The sequence below is a fragment of the Eumetopias jubatus genome, unplaced genomic scaffold, assembly GCF_037043125.1.
Source record: "Eumetopias jubatus isolate StellerSeaLion01/CBP00866 unplaced genomic scaffold, mEumJub1_p1.0 scaffold_10, whole genome shotgun sequence".
In the NCBI taxonomy this organism is placed as follows: Eukaryota; Metazoa; Chordata; class Mammalia; order Carnivora; family Otariidae; genus Eumetopias; species Eumetopias jubatus.
Window position 1 is genome coordinate 73,788,414 of NW_028274816.1, and position 10,571 is coordinate 73,798,984.

The 10,571-nt window shown below is 42.1% G+C and overlaps 1 pseudogene; it reads left to right on the forward strand.

Moving 5' to 3' along the window:
* The first annotated feature begins 5,593 nt into the window (after positions 1 to 5,593).
* On the forward strand, positions 5,594 to 9,251 carry LOC114197870 (activity-dependent neuroprotector homeobox protein 2 pseudogene; annotated as a pseudogene).
* The last annotated feature ends 1,320 nt before the right edge of the window (positions 9,252 to 10,571 follow it).

Here is a 10,571-nt window from a genome sequence, read left to right on the forward strand (position 1 = left end):
ACATACTCTAGGCAGTGCGGGCACCTTGAAAAGGCAGAAAATGGAGCTTGGCAGGAGATGCTTATGCATGGGAGGTTAGTAGCTAGACAGCGAGGTAGCAGTTGTGCCTAACAGAACCAGTGGCATTCAGCAGATGATGGACAGAAGACTGTGCCCATCTTCCTAGAAGGCCTTGTCCCAAGGGCAGGCACAGAGACAGGGCCAGAAAGAAGAGGGAAGAAAGGCAGGCTTCACATGGGACTTAATCAGACAGTTGACTTATTTATGAAGAACTGTGAGAGACACCACCATAGACAACATCTTTGGGGTAGATTTTCTGGGCTCTGAAGTCTATGTGGGTAAAAAGATGGCAGGAAGAAAGGGTTGAATATGAGTTAGAGAACGTTCTTTGCTTCTAGTTAGGTGACTGGAGGAGAAGAATGTGTAGTGATGGGAAGATTAGGGGAAGGAATCCAAAAGCACAGGCATGGAGCACTGGAAAATGTCCCCCTTTCCTTTAAAAATTAAATTCTTCCTTAGTGTACAATGCTTTAAAAAAAATCACTTAAATAATTTAATTGATTTTAAAAATAAAATAGCTGGTAACAGAATCCAGGGAACTAGGACTTGTAACTGGAGGGAAGTGGGGGAAATTGGGAGGATGGACTTGGGGAGGTTTTTATATAACCCAAGGGAGGTAAAGAGGATCTGAGTTTCCAGGGAGAAGCATGGAGAGGTGCCCCCCAGAATGGGAATACAAGGTAGAATTGTGCCTGAATATTAACTAAGATACAGTGCAAACCAATATGGAACAAACGTGCCTTCCTATAGATGTTTTTGCCAGAAAGGAGTTCTGCAACAATGTCCAATATAACTTGGTTGCCTAAATATTCTATGGAGTTTTAGTAATGTTGAACTCCGTCCAACATTCCTGGAGAATTTTCATTCACATAATAAAAATACAAGCCGGGACATGGGCGATATGACAACCCAGGAAAGCCCAGTGGATCCAAGAGCCTAGACTTCATTTGGGGCAGAGGATAATCTTTGAAAAATTAGTCGGGGATTTGGTGATGTACAAATTCAACTGAACTGACAGATTTATGTGTCTTATAATGATTCTGGTTTTGAAACACAACATGAAATGCCAGACAGTGAGTGTTCAGAGACCACCAGCATTGGAGAGGCCTTTCCACGAGGCTGCCACATTATTTATATTAAGGCCTTTTCTGCACACTGAGCAGTTTCATTTTCAAAGGGAAGACCAGGGTCCTTGATTTTTAAACTACAATACTACGCTGACCTCAGAGACATTCGCTTTCCCAACACACCAGGCCTTCACTGAGTCTACGGTTGAATTTGGGCAGAAGACACACCACACACTGTTTGATTGCAGTTGTTTGACTTTGTTTTATTTACAAATCATAAGCACAGTTGGGCCGCCGAGCACATCTCTCACTAAGGCTCTTGCCAGCCCAGAGCAGATGGAGACATAAATCAGGCCCCAAGGCTCTGTCTCGGGTCCCTTTGTTTCCTGTAATTACTTACTCGCCCCTTATGTGTACACGGGACCTCAGAGACAACCACATCCTCCACTTTGGGGCTAGAAGCAGGGCCAGGCAGTCATGGCCATGACAAATTTATGCCGCATGTGGTTTCAGCTCTTCGGTTCCCCGTGGAATACCAGGCCATTCGAACGTCATGTATTTTATTTTCTGGTCGTTTCCAATTGTACCACGTGAAATTTGTACTTGCTTTTCTTGGGAGGTTTCAAGTATTCTTCTCTTAGTAAATAGGCCAGGCCTTGGAGTTGTTCTAATGATCTCATCCCCAGTAGAAAATCCTATATGGTGTCTTTTCTCCTACTTCACAATTTTCTTTTTAAATCAATTCTATGATGGTATCATTTACACACAATAAAATGTACCCATTTTTAGCGTCCAGTTTGATGAGTTTTGACAAGTGTATATACCCATGAAACTAAGACCACAGTCAAGATATGCAACATCTCCGTCACCCCCAGAAAGTTCCCGCTACCTCTTTGCAGGCAACAACTGGTCTCTTTGTTGTCACTAGGGAGTAGCTCTCTCTCTCTCTTCTAGGATGTTCCGTAAAGGGAGTCATGCAGGGTATAAACTTTGAGTCTGGTTTTTCTCACTGAACATAAGTGTTTTTGAGATTTGCTTTTAAAATAAAGAACAAAAACCAACCACCTCATCAATAGTTCCTTTCTGTTGGCAAGTACTATTCCAGTGGATGAACACAGCATAATTTGCTTATTCTTTCACCTGTGGATGGATGTTTGGATTGTTTCAGGTTGCGGCTACTATGAATAAAGCTGCTAATAGTTGCGTAAGTTGGTTTTTTCCCCCCACAATTTACAGGGCATTTTATTTATTTATTGAGGTATAATTAACGGTGTTATAGTAGTTTCAGGTGTACAATATAATGATTCAGAAATTCTATACCATTCTCGGTGCTCATCAAGACAAGTGTATTCTTTTTTTAATGGATTTTATTTAAATTCAAGTAGTTAACATACAGTGTATCATTAGTTTAGTAATTCATCAGTTGCATAGAACACCCAGTGCTCTTACATCATGTGCCCTCCACAATGCCCATCACCCAGTTACCCCATCCCCCTACCCAAGACAAGTGTATTTTTAATCCTCTTTGTCAGTTTCACGCCCCACTGCCCCCCCCTCCACCCTGCCCCGAGGAACCACCTGTTTGTTCTCTGTATTTAAGAGCCTGCTTTTTGGGTTGTTTCTTTTTCCTTTGTTTGTTCCTTTGTTTCTCAAATTCCATATATAAGTGAAATCATATGGTATTTGTCTTTCTCTGACTGACTTATTTCACTTAGCATAATGTCTCTGGGTCTGAGTTGTTTTTTTTAATGAACTTTTTCATTTCGCTTGAGTAAATGCCTGGGAGTGGAATCGTCCGGGTCATATGGTGACTGTATATTTAACTTCATTGTAAACTGCCAAGCAGAGCTCCAAAATGCTTGAACCACTTTGCACTCCTTCCCCCCATGAATACCTTTTAGTTGTTCCATGTGCTATCCAACCACACCTGTTACATAAGTTTGGAGCAAGCTATTGTGAAATGTCGAAACTTGAATGTAAATTAATGCCTCCTCTTTCGTGGTTAATTGCTATCGATTTCTACCCCTAAGTTGGCACTTAATTAATTATGTGGATGCATTTTTAAAAAAATAAATGCTTTGCTAACTGTGTACAACAAATCCTAAATCTTTCCTTGTTATGTGAAAACTAAAGCATGCACCCACACTAAGTCTCAGAAGTATCTAACTTCAGTCTGCAGAGAGATGGGGTACCAGCTCATGTTTGTTCTCTGGTTTATCCAAGTGCCTGGAAAGCACTGGCTGGGACCTAGTATTTTCTCAATAATAATTTGTTGAATAAATGATTGACTGAATCATCTGACTTACACCTCGAAATGTACCATTTTGTTACAGAGAACATAGTCATCTGATCCTCTGACAAGTTCAACTACCTGGAACGTACCTAAGAACCAGGATAAACAAACGAACAAAAAAAACCCCAGAAATTTAAAAAAAAATTGAGAACATCATCAGATATAGGCAAAATAGATGTCATATTTTCTTGTGGTTTGATTTTATAAAATCTCCCAATTTATGGCTAATTTATTCTGGGCTTTATATTATCTTAGAAGGTTTTCATACACATGCTTAAAAATATTCAAATGACACAGGAATAAATCTTGTCAAATAAAATTCACCCTCACAACCCAGTACTCCAGTTCTCTCCCCAGAGACTCAAGTCTAACAGTTTCTGGTATATATATATTCAGGAAGTGTTAATGCATATACAGTACAAGGGTACCATGATATATACTCTGTATCTAAAGGTAAACCAATATGTATACACTTACATTTAAACCTATTTGTATATTGGCATCTACATCCATAAAGACATGTCCATCTATTTGATCCTTGGTACACGATGAGAATACACTGAACACACTCTCTGTATTTTGCTTTTTCCACTTCACTTATTGTAGTTATGTGTATGTCTGTGTGTGCCTCATTTTTTTAAGAACCAAATAGATTCTGTTATGTGACTGTACCTTTTCTGATTAATGAATCTATTGATTATTTCTCAGTAGTAGATGTCCGCTAGTACAAGGCAGAGCTGTAGTAAATAACCTTGGAGAAGTGTGTTTATTATCATGGACAAAACACATCTTCAGTGCATATTTTTAAAAGCAGAATTGCCAGGTTAACAACAATTTTTACTTTCCTTTCTCGTCCCTCTTTTTAACATTTAAAATTTTGATCCATCTTGAATTTATTTTGAGTGAAGTAGTGATCACACTGTTTAATCAACCTTTCCATTCATGATCCAGTGCCAAAAAGTTTTAGGAATTATAGTAACTACAATATAATGTATTTTCATGTCTGATAGGGCAAACACTATCAGACTCAACAATCTTCTTTTTAAAAATGGCTACTCATACATATTTATTTTTTCTACTGACAAATTTTTTTTTTACAGTGGGTTTTTATTTTTTGTTTTGTTTTTGCTTATATTTTATTATTTTTTTCATTATGTTATATTAGTCACCAATACATTACATCATTAGTTTTTGATGTAGTGTTCCATGATTCATTGTTTGTGTATAACACCCAGTGCTCATTGCAATATTTGCTCTCCTTAATACCCATCACCAGGCTAACACATCCCCTCATCCCCCTCCCTTCTGAAACCCTCAGTTTGTTTCCCGGAGCCCATAGTCTCTCATGGTTCGTTTCCCCTGATTTTCTCCCCCTTCATTTTTCCCTTCCTTCTCCTAATGTCCTCCATGTTATTCCTTATGTTCCACATGAGTGAAACCATAAGATAATTGTCTTTCTCTGCTTGACTTCTTTCACTTAGCATAATCCCCTCCAGTTCCATCCATGTGGATGCAAATGGTGTGTATCCATCCTTCCTGATGGCTGAGTAATATTCCATTGTATATATGGACCACATCTTCTTTATCCATTCATCTGTTGAAGGGCATCTCAGCTCTTTCCACAGTTTGGCTATTATGGACTTTGCTGCTATGAACATTGGGATGCAGGTGCCCCTTCTTTTCACTACATCTGTATCTTTGGGGTAAATGCCCAGTAGTGCAATTGCTGGGTCATAGGGTAGCTCTATTTTTAACTTTTTGAGGAACCTCCATACTGTTTTCCAAAGTGGCTGTACCAACTTACATTCCCACCAAGAGTGTAAGAGGGTTCCCCTTTCTCCACAACCTCTCCAACATTTCTTGTTTCCTGCCTTGTTAATTTTTGCCATTCTAACTGGTGTAAGGTGGTATTTCAATGTGGTTTTGATTTGAATCTCCCTGATGTCTACTGAAATTTTTGAATCAGGGGTGCCTGGCTGGCTCAGTCGGGAGAACATGTGACTCCTGATCTCAGGATCATGAGTTCAAGCCCCACATTGGATGTGGAACCTACTTAAAAAAAAATAAAGGGGAGGTTGGTGGGGAGGGTGGCCCCTGTGGGGCGCACCTCCCCACAGCCTGGTTCCCCGGAGCCTCTCCCAGGAGCAGCCTGGAGTGACCACTGAGGTTGGCCATGGGGGTCTGGTGGCATCGAGCTCTGGTCTGGGATGGTTTCACCCTAGGGGAAGAGGACGGTGAGGGCAGCCTGGTGGCCAGAGCCAGTCCCCAGCCCTTCAGCCCTGCACTCCCAGCCTGAATATGGATGATGGATATGCAGATGTTGACATTAAAATGCTAATTTTTCATCTGCCTTTGCTGACGATGTTGACACAGATTGTGTTTGCAGAATTTCTACTAACATTTGGCTTTGGAATGTCAGAAATGAGACCTGCTGGTTCAGAGAGTATGCACTTGCATACTGATAGATATTTTTTTTTTAATTTTATGTATTTGAGAGAGAGAGAGAACACAAGCAGGGCAGAGTGAGAGGGAGAAGCAGAATCCCCACTCAGCAGGGAGCCCAATGCGGGGCTTGATCCCAGGACCCCGGGATCATGACCTGAGCTGAAGGCAGATGCCCAACTGACTGAGCCACCCAGGTGCTCCTACCCTAGGAAAAAATGTAAAAGTGTTCCAAATTCCTGTGGAAAATTTTGACAACATCAGAAAGGTACAAAAAAAAGGTGAAAGGCATTCTTGCAGATATTGGGCTTCACAGCTGCTAGGAGTTGCTAAAGTACCTTAAAGGCTTTGATCCAGGAGAGAAGTACTTTTTTTTTTTTTTTTTTTTAACACATCATGGGGAGATATTTCTCTTGGGAAACCTTCTGGAAAGAAAGTGAGATATCGAACAAAGCCATACTGTTGTAGCAGCCTCTGTAAATACTCTGCAAAATGCTTACTTCATTCAGAAATCATTTACATCATTACCATGAAGAGGCCATTGATCAGGAGCTGGTGATCCCTTGCCCAAACTGTGTATTTTTCTTCTCAACCCCAAATTGTGGGAAGGCACGTCGGAATGTTCCACGCACCTGTTCAGAAAGTCCAGAACTACCCAGCGAGTATTCTGGGTGAAACTAAATCTTCGAGGAGGGATGTAATAAGTTTTACAGGTTTCAAATGCAACTTTTCAAACACTGTGTACTACATGAAGAAGCATGGGCTGGTAGCCCATTTTCATGACTTAAATCACTCCTTTGGCCTGCAAACCAAGGAAACGGGCGAGCAACGAAAAACCGAGGACAGCTTTTCTACTGAGAAGATGCCACCATATGACAAGTATTATTGTAAAAAATGCAACATCAATGCCAGTAGCCCGGATACTTTAATGTATCCTATTTTGACATCGGACCTACACAGGGATTTGGAGAATAAACTTAGATCCGTGATTTCAGGACATATTAAGAAGCCTGGACTTTTGAAGCAAATGCATGCTTTGCTCCCAAACCAAGGGCATCTTTGGCTGTACCACCGAAAAGCACGGTTCCGGGACTCACAGTCACATTCCCACATCCCTGCAGCCAGAGTCAGACCGCGGTCCAGCTGGTGACTGTGGCCTGGGGCACTTCTGGAAGCCTCACCCCTTCTCCACCTGCCATGGCGCAGTCCCCCACGTGACTCTAGTCTCCAGTCCTCTGCCTTCCTCCGCTCCCCAGCTGGTCTTTCTTTCTCATGGAGTCCCACTTGTTCAGTCAGCAAATCCTCCCGTGTTGCCCTTGAGTCAACCAGTCGGACCTATAAATGTCTGTTGAACAGGCATCCACCCCATAAACCAGGCCATCCACCCTGGGGCCTTTACCCCTTAGCCAGCCTGTTGGGCCTGGAGTTCTTTCCGTCGAAAGACCTGCCTGAGCCTGGCGTCCTTCCTGTCTGTCCTTCTGTCACCCCCTGGCGTCCTTCCTGTCTGTCCTTCTGTCCTTCTTCAGGCCGGCTCACCAGGGGTGATTTCTGTGAGTCAGACAGTCCCATCAGGGGTTCTTCCTGCAGATGACCCCTGCTGGGGTTGTCCCTTTGGGACAGACGGCAACTTCTGGGGTCCTTCCTGCTGGCCAGGTGGTCCCACCTGGGCTCCCTTCTTCCAACCAGACTCTCGGCAGGTGCTCTCCCTGTGAACCAGGGTATTAATTCTGGTGTTCTTCAGCTTCATCGACCCGTCATGTCAGGAGAGCTCCCCTGTGGGCCAGCCAGCGAGACCTGGGGTCCTAAAACTTAACCAGTCTGTGAGCACCAACATTCCACCTGCAAATCAGCCAGTGAGACCTGGCACCTCTGAAAACCCCATGTTCCTCCATCAGGCTCTATTCTCAGATAGCTTATGCCGAAGGGGAAACAGGTGAATGGGATTCCCACATCCACACTTGCCCCAGTGTCTGTGACTTTGCCTCTGGGAGGTGTTGCCGCTGTCCCCCCAGCCCCAGATGCCCATCCAACCCTGCCTGCTGTCTCCTTCAGTGGTGGTAAACACCACTTGGAATAGGTTTGCTCAGGCCTCTCCATCTGCGGCAGAAACAAATCAGGTGCTCAAAGAGGTGAAGCAGTGGAAAACCCGTCCGTTTGCAATGAGCTCTTCCCTTCCGGCATCTCCCAGGTTGCTATGGAGGTGACTCATAAGCACAGTGAATCCAAATCTGCTGAAAACTTGGAGCCCAAGAACCTGGCAGCATGTGCACCATTTGTAAAGTGGATGAGCGAGAAAACAGTTTGGTGTCTCTCCTGCTTGGTGTCTGAGGAAGAGCTTATCCATCACTTGCAAATGGCCCGGGGTGCATGTTCTGTCCTTGCACTCTCTGTGACATTAAAGGCCTTTCAGAGCACAGTAGGACTATGCCCCAGGGGGAGAAGAAATTACCTGTGGATGATAGGAACAAAGGTTCTCAGTTGGATCTCAATGCTAACAGAAGTCTCCTTGGCAATACTGGCGGCGGTACATTCCAAGTCACTCGTGCCCATACGACCCCAGACAGAGGGTGCCCCCAGGAGTCCCAGCAAACAAGCAGTGACTTGCCCCTTTTGCTTTGTTTGGCACCTTGGTGATGACCGAGGCATCTGAGTTGCATTTGAAGGCGAGGCACCACATCACACCAACAACAGTCCATACAATTCTGAAATCTCTGGCGTTCAAGTGCCTCCCCAGCTGTGGGGTCTACACTGGCAACGTGACCCTGACTGCCATCCACCTGCTGCGTTGCAGAAGGGCTCCAAAGAACAGCTGCTCAGACCTCTGTATCCAACCTAATTTTAGTGAGAACAGGGACGTGCTCTTACTGAAGGGTGAGGTGATCCACGACACCAGCTTTTCTGTAAAGAGAAAGCTGCCTTATGGCCACTTTGGGGCAGAAGACCAGAGGGATGTGAAGGAGTGACCTCTCATCATCAACAGCGATGCGATGCAGCCCCAGCTCTCAAAAAGGTGGGGAGTGTGGTGCCTTTGAAAAGACAAAGGAATGAAATCAGGACAGAGGGGCCGCTTGTTAATGATGATGCTTTTTTAAGCCCTAAAAGATATAAAGACCGTTCTTATGAAGAAAAGAAAAAAAAAGCAATGTCTTCGAGATGATTTCCACAAGAGACCATATCCCAGCAAAAAGGAAATACAGAATTTCTTTCTTCACTCTTCTGGGTGTGGAAAAATCAACGTGGCTTCATTTTTTTTTGGAAAAAGAAGATATATTTGCATGAAAGCAATAAAAAAATCACAAGCCTTCGGTACTTTTTTAGGTTTTGATATGTCTGGACTTAAAAATGTTAAACACAGGTTGAACTTTGACTATGAGTCACAAAACTTGTAAAAAAAAATTAGGCAATCTAGAGTACTAGATAATTAGTGGTTTTTTTTCAATTGAGATTGAAAAAAATGTTATTTGCTTCACTGTATGTTGAATTAATCATTTCAGTGGTCTTTATGCTGCTCTTTAGATTTATTTCAGGTCCTCAGAAAGGCTTCTATATAAAAGAAGTGAATAGTTCTTTCAGATTGTTTCCTGAAGTTTGATTTTGTAACAAGTATTTTTAGTTCTTCCCTGTCATGTAAATTAAATCCTTGGATCATTCATGCAAAAAATAAAAATAAAAATAAATAAAAATAAAAAATAAAAAATGAAAAGAAAACATTAAATAAAACTTTTGAATCAGCTCATGTGGACTCACAGCAAAATCCTGACACTATAATTATTAGTTTTATATTAATTTATTAAGGAATAACTGACATTTTTCTGTACTGAGGGTTTTTTTTTTAACATTTATTCATTTATTTTGGGGGAAGGCAGAGAAGGAGGGAGAGGGACAAGCAGACTCTGTGCCGAGCATGGAGCCCAACAGGGGGCTCAGTCTCATGACTCTGAGATCACAACCTGAGGGGAAGCCAGAGTCAGATGCTTAACTGACTGCCACCCAGGCACCCCCATACTGAAGTTTACTAAGAATAGAAGGCATTTTTGTTTATTAAAGTGTCTTTTATGGCTTTCCATTGAGTTTGAAAGTATCCTTTATATCGATCATTTATGTCAAGTAGATTCCTGCTCTTTCTAAAGAGATATTTTTTCCACTCTGTTTCCCACATGGTTATTTATGGGGGATACTATTGATTTTTTAATGTTAACTTAAAAACTGGTCAGAATTTTCTGAATATTTTGATATTTAGTAATTTTTCAGTTAATTCTCTTGGGCTTTCCAAGGGTAAAATTGTCATCTATAAAAAATATGCAATTTTGCCTCTTCTTATTAAATTTTATTCTTCCTGTTTCTTCCTTTCATCTCCATACACTAGCTAATGCAGCCAGATGTCAACCAACAAGGAGACTGAGGTCCTTGTTTCATTCCTGTTTCTAATTTTTACCTGTGCATGAAGCTGGTTAGGTTCTCAGATATTAATTTTTTTTTTGCATTTAAGAAAATATGCATCCATTCTTGACTTAACAAGAGTGAATGTCAAAACTCACCAAAAAGAAATAGGGGAGCAAGATGGCGGAGGAGTAGGAGACCTGGATTTCGTCTGGTCTCAGGAATTCAGCTGGATAGGGATCAAAACATTCTGAACACCTACGAACTCAACAGGAGATCAAAGAAAAGAATAGTAACAACTCTCTGAACAGAAAAGGGACCACTTTCTG